Source organism: Papaver somniferum, chromosome 3, assembly GCF_003573695.1.
Source record: "Papaver somniferum cultivar HN1 chromosome 3, ASM357369v1, whole genome shotgun sequence".
NCBI lineage: Eukaryota > Viridiplantae > Streptophyta > Magnoliopsida > Ranunculales > Papaveraceae > Papaver > Papaver somniferum.
Window position 1 is genome coordinate 189,850,675 of NC_039360.1, and position 16,491 is coordinate 189,867,165.

General features: G+C 33.6%; 1 long non-coding RNA gene across 2 annotated transcripts; it reads left to right on the plus strand.

Moving 5' to 3' along the window:
- Positions 1 to 1,553: 1,553 nt before the first annotated feature.
- Positions 1,554 to 9,295, plus strand: LOC113358308. 2 transcript variants are annotated; one of them, XR_003364458.1, is made up of 6 exons: positions 1,554 to 1,762; positions 1,929 to 2,047; positions 2,485 to 2,619; positions 3,505 to 3,654; positions 5,094 to 8,364; positions 8,477 to 9,295. It is a non-coding gene; the product is annotated as an uncharacterized LOC113358308 (long non-coding RNA). The 2 variants fall into 2 exon arrangements; XR_003364459.1 differs by lacking the exon at positions 8,477 to 9,295 and having other exon boundaries at positions 5,094 to 5,478; positions 5,562 to 6,784.
- Positions 9,296 to 16,491: the final 7,196 nt, after the last annotated feature.

A 16,491-nucleotide genomic window follows, 5' to 3' on the forward strand; every position in this document is an offset into this window, starting at 1 on the left:
AAACACTGTTACATCCTGAAGACGTTATTGCTCTATACTAGCATGCAAGTTGTCTAGGAGCCATCCAATCGTTCGATCCTATATAGAAATGTTTACTGAAATTGCTCAGTATTTATGAGATATGTCGTTGCCTCAGCTGAGAGAATACACATCTACATATACCATGAGAGACAGTATTATCGGTCAGAGGTTCTTGCGGCATGAACTTTCATGCTTCAATGAGAGACATGAGCCTCAATACTCATCTGATTGCTGGATCAGGAGTATGTACAATTATTGTTTTACGATTTTATCCTTTGTCGAAAATCCACCATCTATACTAAGATGTGACTAGTTCAACATACAGTTAATGAACTTGGTAATCTAGCCACCAAATTTTCATGATCCTTCGAATAATCCAGTATCATGACCTTATAAATTAGTTCTAATGATATATGGATCGCCATATGAAAACCAACATTCATCTCTAAATCAATTGTCAACCCACTTGTTTGAACCCGAAAAAGAACATCTTCTACTCTGGTTTTTCTTTTCAACATAATGGACAAGTGCAATAATCTGTTCTAATCAACAAATTATGGATTATGAATTGTTGTATGTAAATAAACATTCTGTTCTAGTGATAACTAGGGCATTACCTTCTTCTTCATCAATATCGATATCTGTTTGATCCTCATGGATTGATCCTCCTACAAAAACAGTGAAATTTTTAGTGTATGCAATTAATATTCACTGACAGGTCATTTACATAAAATTGAATTTTCTGACAGCATTTATGTAGTACCTTCTTCTTCATCACGATCAATTTCTGTAGTATTACGTTTCTTACAAGTAGATTTGATGTTCTTGTTTGATGCTCCTACAAAAACATAAAAAAAATTAGTGTGTGCATGTAACATTCACGTAATCAAATAGAAAGAGAAATCAACATAACTTATACCTTTATTTGTTTTTTCTGCTTCAATTTTAATTTCAACCTGTTTCCTCTTTCTCATCATGTATTTTGTAGTATTAGGTTTCTTAGATGTAGATCTGATTTTCTTGTTCGATGCTCCTACAAAAACATAGAAAGAGAAATCAACATAACTTAATCAAATAGAAAGAGAAATCAACATAACTTATACCTTTCTTTGATTTCTCTCTGAATCTGCTTCAATTTCAACATGTTCTTCATTTTTTCTCTTTTTCATCTTGATTTTTCTTTCGATGATGACGACGAAGATTACGATGAAATCTACAAAAACGTAATCAAGATGATGAAACCTAGGATGAAGATTACGAAGCAGAAAATTGATATGATGGAGCAGAAGAGATTTGCAGAGAAATGGAGGAGTTACTGCGGCCGGTGGGAGGAAAAACTGAGAAGCTAAGTGTTTGTTCCTATCTTATTCAAGGTTATTTTAGTAATCTAACATTCAGTATTATTATAGGGCCACTATGATAATTTTCAAAACTTATTACATAACCCTGGGTCATATATGTATAACCCTTAATTTACAGGGTTATTTAAATAAATTCCTCGATCTTTTATTTGGTGTTTCTTATTTACAAAAATTTCATCGACAATGGGAAGCTCAGAAATCAGGTATATTTTTGGAAGGATGCCTAATTGGTTCAACATGGACCTCTTTGATTCAACCCTTTCCGCTATGTCCCATAAATCCCTATTCATCCGTCACTCAAATCAGCTGAACTCACCATCTACTTTCAGATAATTGAAATAGCCTTTCATTTGGTTCTGTTAGTGATACTTTTTTTCTGTGTAAGTACTTCCATATGTTTTTTATTCGATTTAACCTGAATGATTAACAACATCATTATGAATTTGTCAATTTTGTAATCGTGTTTGCATATTTGAGAGATTGGGTATTTAATCTCTACGTACAAGGTTATTTACCCTTTAATTTCTTCTTCTTCTTCTATCTCAGAGAATGAAGGCGTTCACTGAAAATGCCCCGGTTTCACTTCCAATCACCGAGGAAAATCAGAAATCACAGAGGCAAGTTGGTAGTGACCATGTTGTATGACTCTTTTATCTCAATTAAAGGTTATCTTTTTTCTTTTTGGTTTGGCTCCGGCTCTGTGAATCTACAAATGTAAAGATTTTTCGTTTCGTGCACCATTTAAACGTTTATGGCCATTTATTCCGTTAGATTTATCTGTTCTTTTTTGATTGGTGTGTGGAAATTATCCATTTATTTGTTCTTCTACTATCTTCATCTGGATTATTTGTGATTCTACAACTATCTACCATAAAACCTTCTTATCTTCTGATAAGTGATTGTTGTCTAATGTTAAATAAAAGTGCTTACAGAATGCATTTATTTTGTTCTATTTTATAAATTATTGACCCTGGAAATTGATTGAGAGGGCAGTTTGTGCTCTTATGGACAAGTTATAGTAACCGATTGATCTATGTAGATCCGAGTATATTATAGTTACATAACCTGCGTCACTAACCGATGAATCTTCTTCTGTGTACAGGACGCTCTGAAAGAAGTTGCGGAATTGCAGCAAATGCAATCTCTCCATTGAAGAAAATAATTTGGCTTCATGTTTCCAAAACTCCCCGTCACTCATCTTTTCAAGCTGTAATCCTAACTGCCATATAGGTGCATGGTAAGATTGTTACCGTTCAATGGAACTTCCGATTAGACTAGGATGCTATTTGTACAACATGGACTCCAATTTCAGACATTTAATACTTCCATCCACAGTAGGCAAGACTATCAAGTACATGTCCACGAAGGAACCTACTGGATATGTCATTTTACAGCATTACGCTTCTGAAACTTTGGCGTTAAATTAAGATTTAACTCTAAATTATTCGTCCATTTTAATAATTATTTTTTTGGGTTCTTACCACTTAGCTATCTTATACACCACTCCTTTACCTTTAAATTGGTCTAAACTGGAATTTTAGGATCACTATTGTCCCATGGAATATCAAGGCATTCGATCTCATTTGCATTATTCAAGTGTTCTCCGGCTGCCATGCACAGGCTAAATGTATACTGTTCACATCATATCCCCCTAATCCCGTTTATCGCTATTTAACACTAAAAGTTGATTCCTCGACTCTAGGCAAGATGGTTGTTGTGTTAGTCTTAGTTGGAACTGGATGAAAATCAAATTTTTACTAATTAATACTCCCTCCGTCCAACTTTACTTGCCTAAATTGTGTGTTTTTTTTTTTAACAAATTTGTACTAAAAAATTGGTATATTTTCTATTAAAATTTTCTAATTATCAAGAAAGAAACAAAAACTATGATATGAAAACTAGTATATTGAACAAACAATTTGAAAGATCGATGGTGTACGTGGAAGTAATTTGAATTTCTTTCAAGGTTTTGCAAAATCCAAATTAAGCAAGTAAACTTGGACGGAGGGAGTATTGAATAATGCATCTATAAAATTTAGATGCTATTTGTTTTAAGCATTTGATTGTGCAAGTGGTTTTCTTGCCATGCTCAATGAATCACATCAAGCTTTTTGGTGTACAGGAGATGCTTGGAAAAAGGGTTTGAAAGTAATGGATGTAGCAGCACCATGACAGCTTAATAATGCCTTAATCTTGCTCGGTCTCCTTCTTCGGGGTTTTGAAGCTTGGATTACTTCGAGAAATTGGAGCATATCGGTGAAGGCACAAATGGGTAAGTCTAAATTTTGTTTATTAATTTTGTTATGAAATATCCAAATTCCGGAGTTGGTGGTAACTTGCTTATGTATAACTTACACTGACAAGGTGTTTGAATAAAAAAAGGAAAAATATCTGTTAGTCACATTCATTCCTTACTAACGAAGAATAACAACTAACAGTAACAACGAAAAGAGCAGCAAAAGCCATAAATACTGAAAACTTTGATTGTTAACAGTTAGTTATAAAATTAAAATACAGAATAATTATGGGAAAGGCTGTATTAGCCTCCATATGTGAAGGATTATCCCTGGCCAATTTTGTTGTCAGTTAATACACAGATAAAATAAGCTTTATAAACGTATCGTTTTATCATCGGATTAGCCATATGAGACTAATTAACGACTTAAAAAAGGTTGTATCAAATATTTTAAAAATAAATAAATGGATGCTTGAATGTAAGTTAGAATCTTACGAAAATATTTTTTGAATGGAAGAATGTGTTTTATCAGATAATAGATACCATCATATCAACCAGTTGATTTGCAAGACCGGGGAACAAGCTCACATTGAAAACTCTAGAGAAAGATGTTCTCGAGTTTCTTAATATTATTATGAATATCATGCATCTCCTTCTTATTATGGAACCATAGTCAGCTTCATGTATTCACACATCTAAACAGTAATTTCTCGTTTCATCATTTTTTTCTAGCCTATATAAAACTGTTTTTTTTTCCCTTTTTTTATTTTATAGCTCAGTTAGTTTTGATTGTTTTGCAAGTAATCTTTATTCCCAAATATATCTATATTATAAGGAACAATGGTGTTTTACTACATGAACGGACATCTATAGTTCAGACATATAAAGGACGGTCAAGATGAAGCCATTAACACTCTCTTCTATAGTTTTTCACGTTGGATGGAGATATACAATTTAGACATATAAAGAACGGTGTAGATTGATCCCAGCATCTTTCACACTCCTCTCACACTCGCCTTAATCTCTTTCCGAATTCCACGGATTACTTCGCATGAAACCTCAGAACCGTTTCTTAGCAGAAAAAAGTCTTACCTCATAACTTTACCTACCATCAATGGGAGGCGTTACTCTTCTCTGAAAATATTTCGAAAGGTAAGTTATCATGTTTCTCTTGATCAGGGACTATGGTTTCGACAGAGAAACTAAAACAATATAGGGGTTTCTATATTGTGTTTTGTGATTTGTAACCTAATTTAGATTTTTGTCTTGCTTCCATAAGCTCCGATAGAGTGATTCTTCTAATCTACTTTGGCACCTTTTTCTCTTTATTTTTCTTTAACGTAATTAGATTCTTGGTAAGTCTTTTTTTCCCCTAATTCAGCTTCCTTGATGTTATTTTTTTTTCGTAGTTTTTGTGCTCAGTAGGTTTTTGGTTGGCTTAATTTTTTTTATTGTTTTTAAATAATGTACTGAAGGTTTCTGGAGAACCGAAATTGCTACGGAGGAATTAAGACAGAGTTGGGGAAACACAAGGTCCACCTTCTCAAGTACCTCCTGAATATACTTTATGTACTCTTTGTGAAGAACAACACTATATTTCAGGTTAATATATATATGTTTTGCATAAATAAATTTACATGTTTTAAACATTGGTTTGATTAAGCGGTATAAGTATATATGTATTTGTTGTTACAATCAAGATTATGGACCTTCGTATTGCTCTTTCCTTAGCCTATACTCTGAAAGCTTACGAGCAACTGCCGACAACTTTCTGAATTTCTCCTCAGCTCTTCGAAAGTACCCAGCTTGGCCCTGTCTACTTTTTTTTTGGCAACATTCTTCCTAAACTTTCTTTACGTGGTATCAAGCTTTCTACATACTCATAATTTGATCCTTCAGTTTCCCTCATTTGCATTTTTAACTCTTAACCATTTAAATTTTAGTGCATCTTGAGGTCTTGGTGAAGTTGTTTGGGTGCTATGACTTAATGAGGTAATATTAATATTTTGTAAGGCTTTAGAATTTTTTTTTTTTTTCCTTTTATCATACTACCATATTTACTCTATGGTGTATCATTGGTTTGAATTGGAAGCACAGTTTATACATAGTATGTATCTATCTCATGGTTTAGACATATTTGTGCTTTACATTTCAATATTATACTTATGTCATTAGTGTGGTGTTTGTCCATTTCTACTACTGAAAGGACTAGACTCCAGAATCCATGTTCGTCCATTTCTTTGGTTTGCTTAAAACAGGTTGTTAAGCTTGCACAACCATGATTATTTAGTGTTTTACTACATGAACGGACATCTATAGTCCAAACATATAAAGGAAGGTCAAGATGAAGCCATTAACACTCTCTTCTATAGTTTTTCACTTTGGATGGAGATATATAATTTAGACATATAAAGAACGGTGTAGATTGATCCCAGCATCTTTCACACTCCTCTCACACTCGCCTTAATCTCTTTCGAATTCCACGGATTACTTCGCATTAAACCTCAGAACCGTTTCTCCTAGCAGAAAAAAGTCTTACCTCATAACTTTAGCTACCATCAATGGGAGGCGTTACTCTTCTCTGAAAATATTTCGAAAGGTAAGTTATCATGTTTCTCTTGATCAGGGACTATGGTTTCGACAGAGAAACTAAAACAATATAGGGGTTTCTATATTGTGTTTTGTGATTTGTAACCTAATTTAGATTTTTGTCTTGCTTCCATAAGCTCCGATAGAGTGATTCTTATTATCTACTTTGGCATCTTTTTCTCTTTATTTTTCTTTAACATAATTAGATTCTTGGTAAGTCTTTTTTTTTCCCTAATTCAGCTTCCTTGATGTTATTTTTTTTTCGTAGTTTTTGTACTCAGTAGGTTTTTGGTTGGCTTAATTTTTTTATTGTTTTTAAATAATGTACTGAAGGTTTCTGGAGAACCGAAATTGCTACGGAGGAATTAAGACAGAGTTGGGGAAACACAAGGTCCACCTTCTCAAGTACCTCCTGAATATACTTTATGTACTCTTTGTGAAGAACAACACTATATTTCAGGTTAATATATATATGTTTTGCATAAATAAATTTACATGTTTTAAACATTGGTTTGATTAAGCGGTATAAGTATATATGTATTTGTTGTTACAATCAAGATTATGGACCTTCATATTGCTCTTTCCTTAGCCTATACTCTGAAAGCTTACGAGCAACTGCCGACAACTTTCTGAATTTCTCCTCAGCTCTTCGAAAGTACCCACCTTGGCCCTGTCTACTTTTTTTTTTTGCAACATTCTTCCTAAACTTCCTTTACGTGGTATCAAGCTTTCTACATACTCATAATTTGATCCTTCAGTTTCCCTCATTTGCATTTTTAACTCCTAACCATTTAAATTTTAGTGCATCTTGAGGTCTTGGTGAAGTTGTTTGGGTGCTATGACTTAATGAGGTAATATTTTGTAAGGCTTTAGATTTTTTTTTTTCCTTTTATCATACTACCATATTTACTCTATGGTGTATCATTGGTTTGAATTGGAAGCACAGTTTATACATAGTATGTATCTATCTCATGGTTTAGACATATTTGTGCTTTACATTTCAATATTCTACTTATGTCACTAGTGTGGTGTTTGTCCATTTCTACTACTGAAAGGACTAGACTCCAGAATCCATGTTCGTCCATTTCTTTGGTTTGCTTAAAACAGGTTGTTCAGCTTGCACAACCATGATTATTTAGTGTTGTTAAATGACTAAATCATAGGTAACTTGAACTCTCAATAAAGAACTCTGGATAGTTAAAGAGTCATCGATACATGGACACATGGCTTTTCTAATATCAAATTTTCCTCCCCAAATTTATGCTACCAAGCATCATGCCCTGACCATGATCCTTAATAAGGTTGGATAGGCTATCCAAATACTTTATATAGTCTGTTTTTTTTTGTTCATTGTTGGTGGAATTTTATTTTGTTTTCTACTCTCATAATGGTTGTTGTCATTGAAGTTTGTTAGCAGAACTTTGTTTCATCATCAAGAAACATGAATTTATATAGAGAGTGGGACTTTAAGAATTAGTAACCTTAGGAAAAGAGAATGGAAAAGGATAACCAAATGGTTACATGACCTGGGTTCTTTAAAGGTCGTTAGGTTCTTATCTTTTCAATTGTAGCTAACCAGTTAGTGAACGACTTTAAGAGAAAAAATGCATCTAAAGCTATTAATTGTAGCTAACCAGTTAGTGTATATCATTTTAATCTTTATCAACAGCTCAACCACTTCATTGGCTCCACTGACCTGCATTTTGGATCTCAAATGACTTAAGTGGTTCGCTACAAGTTTTAACCCCCAAGCTTACAATCAGAATTTGTATTTGATCATTTTATCCTTTCCTATTACGAGCACGGTCATGTTTTTTTACTATGAGGTTTGGGTTATGATGAATTAGTGAAATTGGATCTATAGTAGTATACCATTGAAATCAAAAATTGGTGTATTCCTCAACAATGACGTCAGAGCAGTGAAAGCATCCAAGGGAGGCAGGTTATACTTTCTTTCTTGCTTGAAAGGAAGTAAACTGACCCTACAATGAGCTGGATCACCATATCCGGACCATGCCTTGATAAGTCGGGTATTTTTCTTGCCTTTCAAATTTCACTTTAGACGTACAGCAATATCAAATATTTAGATATCACTACTAACATTTTTGAACATGGGTGTCTGGAGGGTTAACAAGAAGTCAATAGACAATTGCAATGGTAGAATTCATATCCATCTCAATTTCGATCTGCAATATTCTTAATTGATATCTTATTTTTATTTTTTTGATTATCCTGTTTCTGAAATCCAGAACTATAAATCTTTAACCAGTTACAGGTAATGAAAACCACCGGTTCCAAGTGTACGTATGCCTTTCAGAGTTTCAATGGCAAGGGGAAAAGTACCGGACAAGCTTATACAAAGAAAATCTGGTTTCTGAGTATTCACAAAAATTTTGTAGTCTATACTCTTGAAGTAGTTGATTAAAATACCAAAGAGAAGCGACATAAATTTGCATTAGGTGAAGTAGATACAATAAATTAAATTTACAAAAATCAGTTCTTTTGTGTAACTCTCTTTACATATTAGGAGGGGATCATACCATTGAACAACTTCGAATGAACATCGCCATTTATGTTTACCACGACTGTTACATATTATCGGTGAACAAGCTTTTAGCATGTCATGTTATGTAACAGTCCAAAATCCGTGCTGTTACGGGAGAATTTTGTCCAAAATCATAGCCCAATGAGACCAGAAATTCTATGGGAGAATTTTGGACTGGATATGTGCAATGATCTCGCACACAGGCTTACAACGCGGTATGGAATAAAAATTCCAAAGGAAGAACAAATTCTGGATTATGGGTTGTATCTTCTGGAGAAAGTACTACAACAGGATGGAAAAGAGCTAAAAAAAAGGGACTTCAATTCAATGCGACGACCGACGGGTAACTGGAAAAGAGCTAAAAAGGGACTTCAATTCAATGCGACGACCGACGGGTAACTGGAGCGAATAAGCGAAAAACAAATGTCCGCCTAGGCGGTAGTCGGATTTAACAAGGGCGGAGGCTAAAAGGAACGGTTTAATGGTCAAGCTTCCATATGATAAATTCATTGAGAAAAGCTAAAATATTTTGTTTAATAGTTATTTGGCCGATATTTTGCTGATTATGATCATATCTTTCAACTATATGGATACATCTTGAATTCTTTGCATGCGAAGTACAAATTAACACAAAATAATTTCTCCGCATGATTATTTCAAAGTGAAAAATACTAGAACCCCTACCATATGGGTTCAACATATAGAAGTCCCACTAAATGGATCCTTCATTGTCAACTCCATACTTTAGGAATATGCTACTACTAGGCCCAAAACATCAAATTTTCTTCAGATCTGGCCCATAATTAATTATTACGAATTTTAATTCTGGCAACACCGCCCTTTTGTATATATACAAGAGGAATATTAGAAAATATTTTCATTTATGTATTCTCTTTCTCTCTCTTCTTCATTCTCTTTCTCTCTCGGCTGCTTCAAAACAGAAGAAGGAATTGATTTGATTCAATAAATTAGATCAACATCAACAGTGTATGTTCTTCAAGATCTAATTCTAATGGAGAAAGAAACGTCGATGAAAATAAATTCTATGGTTCTTCGTCGCTGATCCGAGATATGATTCGATTTTATTTAGTGTTTGTCAAGGATATAGATTTAATCGAAGTTACATCAAATGATTCACCGAGAAACAAAGATAAGTTGTAATTCTTCTTCTTCTTTTCTTCTTCTTCATTTAATTTTGATTATTGATCAACTTTAACGTTTCAAAAAGAAAAATCTTCGATCTCCCACAAAGTTTGTTATCCGATTCGCGATCCGAAGTTAGATCTGTAATCATCTCATCATAGTTTTTATTTTTACTTAAAAATTATTGGAAAAAATTTCAGTAACATTTTTAGGGTTCATCTATGAGATTAATTTGATCGATCTACCAATCATTTATCCCGATCTTAAATCTGATTTCAAATTCATAATCAGTAAACTTAAATCTTAATTACCCATCAAATAATCTCGAAAACCAAATACTTTCATTTTTAAGATCTAATTATATATGTTAATCCATCTCTTTAGGTTAGCTCTATGGTAAAAAAAGAATTGAGTCTGAATGATTTTCAGTCCAAGGATATTCTGTCGGCTAGTGATCATTTGATTACAGAGATTAGTAACGGTGTTGATGGAAATCATAAAACAGATTCATAACATCTCTGATACGCAGGTATGTGGCTAACACTACTGAATTTTCATGTTTTAGCTTTTCAGAAAGCATTAGTTGTTAAGATTCACTTCAATTGTTTAAACTCTGTGGTCTGAATGTATCATATTGAAATTGTATAAATTTTATGGTTTGAGTTTACTGTTCTTTTATCCAGAATTTAATTAATATTTCAATATGAATTGAGTTTCTCATCTTGATGATGATGCACAACATGTGTAACTTTCGTCTACACATCCAAATTGCATGTGTAACTTGCGTCTACACACCCAAATTGCATGTGTAACTTGCTTCTACACATCCAATTAGCATGTGTAACTGAGAGTTACACATAAATATAGGTTCTTCCAGTTTTGAGTATGTTTTTTTTCTTTCAATTAGCATGTGTAACTTGCGTCTACATACCCAGTAAGCATGTGTAACTTGCTTCTACACATCCAATTAGAGAGTTACACATAAATATAGCTTCTTCCAGTTTTGAGTCTGTTTTTTCTTTCAATTAGCGTGTGCAACTTGCGTCTACATATCCAGTAAGCATGTATAACTTGCTTCTACACATTTAGAGAGTTACACATAAATATAGCTTCTTCCAGTTTTGAGTCTGTTTTTTCTTTCAATTAGCATGTGCAACTTGCGTCTACATATCCGATGAGCATGTGTAACTTGCTTCTACACATCCAATTAGCATGTGTAACTCTCAATTAGACATAAATATAACCTTTTTCCAATTCTGAGTATGTTTTTCTTTCAATTAGCATATGTAACTTTCTTCTACATATCCAGTAAGCATGTGTAACTTGCTTCTTACACATTCATATAGCTTGTATACTTGATTCGGGATTTTGGCTAAACCGTTCTCATATTATTCCTTGTATTGTAGAGAAGCATGTATTGTTGAAGCAAAATTTATGGAATGTTTTGCTAATGATGGAACATTGCAAATTGTTCAAGTTGTTTGGAGGGAGAAATCATGTTCTCTTGGATAGGGGAGAAATCATGTTCTCTTGGATAGGGGAATTATGTTGGTAGGAACCCATCTTTGATGAAATTGTGTTGTTATAAGCATGTGTATCCACTAGTTACATAGGCTTTCTAGCATGTGTATCTGCTAGTTACATATGCTTTTAGGATGTGTAATTTCTGATTGATGTGCTTATCGACGGTCTAGCGTTGATTAGATGCTTTACCATCAAGATTCAACATATTCATACGCTAGAGGTTATGTAGCCTCATTTATTTTCAGTGTTTCTTTTGGTTGATATGGAAGCAACACAACTTGGTTTACATTTCAAAGATTTTTATATGCAGTTGATATTGAATTTCTCATTTCGATGAGCTCTTTTTAGGTGATCTTAAATATAGGTTATTATGCATCTATTTTATGTTCATTTTTGGCTTACTCTACTGGGTTTTGTTTTGTTTTGTGCAGGTCAAAGGAATGCTGATGTAGGTCTTAAAGTTCGTACTTTAGCAGACTTGAGTGTTGAAGTTTCAGCAACAACCTTGCTCAAACAGATAAAATTTTGTGTGATTCTAATTTACTTAAAGTTAAACTAAACTTATTTGCATGTGTAACTTCCGGTTACACAAGTCATATGCATGTGTAACTGTACATCTATTTTCGTAATTCTATCTAATATATTGCTTTAACAATCTGAATGAGTATAAGCCACTATATGTTTTCAACTTTACATGCAAATATGTATGTGTAACAGTTGGGTACACATATCAATATGAATGTGTAGCTCCTAATTATTCATGTTATACGCATGTGTAAATCTCACTTACACAATTCATATGCATGTGAACTCCTAGTTACACTAGTTAGTTGCATGTGTAACTGCTAGCTAAGGATTATCCATTGTTAGATGTTCTCCTTTGTATGGGTATTTTTTTATGGCTGATGTAAATGTTGCTGCTGCCAGTGTAATTCTCAGTTACACATGACATATGCATGTGTAACTTCTAGTTACACTAGAAGGATGCATGTGTAACTCCGAATTACGCATGGATTTTGTACGTGTATCAGCTGATTACACATGCTTGTTTAGGGGTGTTTCGACTATGGTATTTCAATATTTCTACGGAAGTAATTTCTGAATAATTGTAACCTTTTCTATATCAATTGATGTCTATGCAGGAATCAATGTGGTTTGCGCGCACTGATAAGACACTAGCTTACCAAGAGAACCAAAAACATTTATCAAAGCTCTGGGATATTCTTGCAGTTTATGGCTGGATAGATAAGGATGTTGGCTAATGTCCAGGTGAGAAGTGATGATTCTTAGCTCTTTTATAGTTGAAAATGTGTGCTTTATATGGATGTGTAACTCTTAGTTACACAAGTCAGGTGCATCTGTAACTCTCAGTTACACATGATATATGCATGTATAACTCCTCTTTACACTAGACAGATGCATGTGTAACTCCTAGTTACACATGCTAAAATAAACAACTTGCAACCAAAAAATTCCACATGCTAGGTATCCAAGTCATATGCATGTGTAACTGTCAATTACGTATGATGGATGCATGTGTAACTCCCAGTTACACATGCTAAGATAGGTTATCATGTGTTGTTCTATAATTTTACCTTACAATTGTTCTATAATATTTTTATTTTTTTGCTTTTTGTTCATCCAACCTAATCCATGGATGTTTATTTCGTTGCAGATATGCAAGCATTTTGGAGTGAAGAAGACAAGAAGAAAATGCAAAGATTTAAACTTCATAAAAGCTAATTGCTTAAATGTGGTAATGGTCTCGCTGGAATTGGAGTTGACGCTGAATACACAAATCAGATGCACGTGTAACTCTCAATTACACTAGATAGATGCATATGTAACTCTCAATTACACAAGACAGATGCGTGTGTAACTTCTAGTTACACATGCTAAGAAATTATTGTAAATGAATATTAAAGTAATACATGTATTTTTAATAATTTTGGGCTTACTTTTAAATTTTATTTAATTAGGGGCTTAGTTTTAAATTTTATTTAATTAGGGGCTTGACAATATATGTAAGGGTATGAATGTCTTTTAATAATTCGGGGCCTAGATTTAAACTTCTTTTAATTAAGGGCCTCATATTATGGGTTATCCATGGGTTGGGCCTTAGCCTAATTTTCCCTATTTCAAATTCTCCTCCTCTTACTAACATGAACCAATTTGTTACAAAATTGAGAAATATTTAAGGTGCATAAATGAAAGCCAGTAGCAGGGACTAACCAAAGTCGTTGAAGAGAAAAATACTACATACATAAATTTGTAAAACATACATCGATGTAACAAAGTCTCTTGATGTGCACCTGATTTTGTGAGCGGGGTTCGTCTGATATTACGTTCATCAACTTAATTTTACAGTCTTACGGGAATTCAAATGATACATAAATTTGTGGTGTCTATTATTAAGTTATAAGTTTATGATCATGATTCTTGAACCCAGTACATGGAATGAGTATCTTTTTTTTTGAAGCACATGGAATGAGTATCTTGAAGCATTATACAAACATCCAATAAAGTTGTAGTTCGCCAAGACAATAACAATCCCGTGCCATCACGACACGAGTCATACCCTAGTCAATTCTGTGGCATAACGACATATTGTTACAGCAGTACACTTTTTCCTTGATAAAGTGAGACTAAGATTGCCCACAGCGAAACAATCTCCAATTACACATGAAAATTCTTTGTTATGTTAATCCACATCAACAAAAGGGGATGGACATTTTAGAGTGGGCAATGAAGGAAAAGGTTGAAGAAGTTTATGTTAAGCTTTCGCATTGGTATTTTTTTATCAGTTGTCATTGTTCATGAGTAAGTCATTGATAGTGCCAGCAACAAGAGCCTTGAACGAATCACTGGAGTTGCACTATAATATATCTAGGCCGCATTTACTTCTAGAAACTAAATTTTATTAAGAAGTGGTATTCGTCATTATAATGAAGTGTGCTCATGGTTAACTGATATATCAAAATAAATAGGTAGTGGCATGTATAGTGTCATCACGATTAAATGTACATTTTTTATATCTTACCGGCCCAATGCCACTCTAAGATAGATTTATTCCTTAGTTATATTGCTAATGATCACGATTATAGCAAATTCTATTCTTGCTTAGGTGCTTTCACAGTGCTTTAGAACACAATCCGTATACTCCCTTCCAATGATTTCATTTGAAATGACTCTTATGCCTATGAAAGTCTTATGTTGGCCGAATTTCCATTGGTTTATCAAACACTACTAATTTACTGCCTTCAATGTCACTTGAATTTTTATTACTGTTTTGTACCCGTTTTTTTCTTCTATTTTTCTTTTCTTTTTCAGTATATGCTATAACTTCTGCATAAGCATTATGGATGCTTCCATGTGAATTATTTCTCTCCACAACTACTCCCTTTTAAACATTTTCTTAATTGCAGGTTAAACAAATATGAAGGATAGCATCATGGAGGAAGTAGCTGAGACAAGGGTAGAGAAACTTATTCTTTAAGAAACAAACACTACGAAGACATCGTCATTTGAGGGACATCCAATCCGGATCATCAAATGGATGTAAGCAACAAACTCAGTCCTGTAACTTTTACCTGCAAGCAAGAATCGACCGACACAAATTAAGCAATGTGATATAGAAAAGAAGAAACATTTAAGTTAACTAATCCTTCTGTAGCTAGAAATTCATATGGCATCCACCAACCTTCACGACAAATAAACTTATCTACAGAAATTGAGGTAGGCGACGATAGCGTAATGTAAGATCAATCGGCAGTTATTTCATTTTAAAAAATCGTTTTGAGAATCACAAGACGATCTCCGTGCTTCTGGAGTCAGAGTTACTTACAGATTGTGGGTGATACTACTATATGTATATCATGCCCTAAATGAAACAAGGTCATAGGTTCCTATTCCAACTTGAGGTTGAAGATTGAACTGGCTCCACTATGTTCGTTTCTCTGGACAATGAAGTCCATAAAATCACAAGCCACACAACTGCTTAACTATACTTACTGGAAGAGGTATTACGTTTCAAAACCTATACATCCCATTTATAGAAAATTTTAATAACAAGTAAACTAATTAGTTATAAGTTAAGCATTGGAAACCTACTCAGTTCTCACACATATTTTCCCCTTTCCAACTAATACTGAAGTCGCTATTTCGTCTTTTAACTCCCTCCTTTTGAATCTTTAGTTACATGTGCATCATCCTATAAAATCTTTCCTAACTCATAGAAAATAATGTAGATAAAAGATTTATAATCAATCTCATGGGACAACTAACATTCTGAAGATTATAACGTATTTCTATGTGTTTGCTTAGTGCGACCTAAGGGTCCCCAAAGACATGCCTGATATCTAATAATAATGTTTATTTATAGTTGTATGAAAACAAACAAATGACTATAATGAAGAAACAGTGCACAGTGCACAGTTAGCATAAATATTCATAGAACTATCGCATATATCCTATAGAAAACGGTAATTATTATATTTAGCAAACGATAAGATACTCTGCTATTTATTATTCCCATTGCAACACCGTGGAAGGATGTATCGTATTCAAATCTTGGAGAAGGAAACTTAGGTGTTATATGTGAATAACATTAAATGACCGAGGGTGGCTCAGTACGAAGTAATTGCAGTAAAGAAATTGTATGGGAGTGTGAAACTTAACATACAAAAATATATTGTCTGTCACAAAATTAAATATACGGACGGTAGCCAAATTATATTGATAGAAATACTTTGAATTATAACAAAACTTTGCTTACCCAGAAATTAAGACCAAACTTTGTTTGGGTATTTTCAGTAGATGCCTATTATTTTCTACTGATGTGATAAATACTGCTTGAATATTTCTAAATATGATCTGTATTTTTCGGTATTTGTATTTGTTACACGAGTTTGTAATTAAATTCTCATGGACCCCATGTTTGAACATGCAGGAATTCGGGATTGCGATGGTGGTAGAAAGGCTTGGAGCAGATATTGTACAAGGATGTCTACTATGGTACGTGATAGCTTTAAAATCTTATGCTAGCAAGTAAAAAAAAACCCTCTACCTTTACT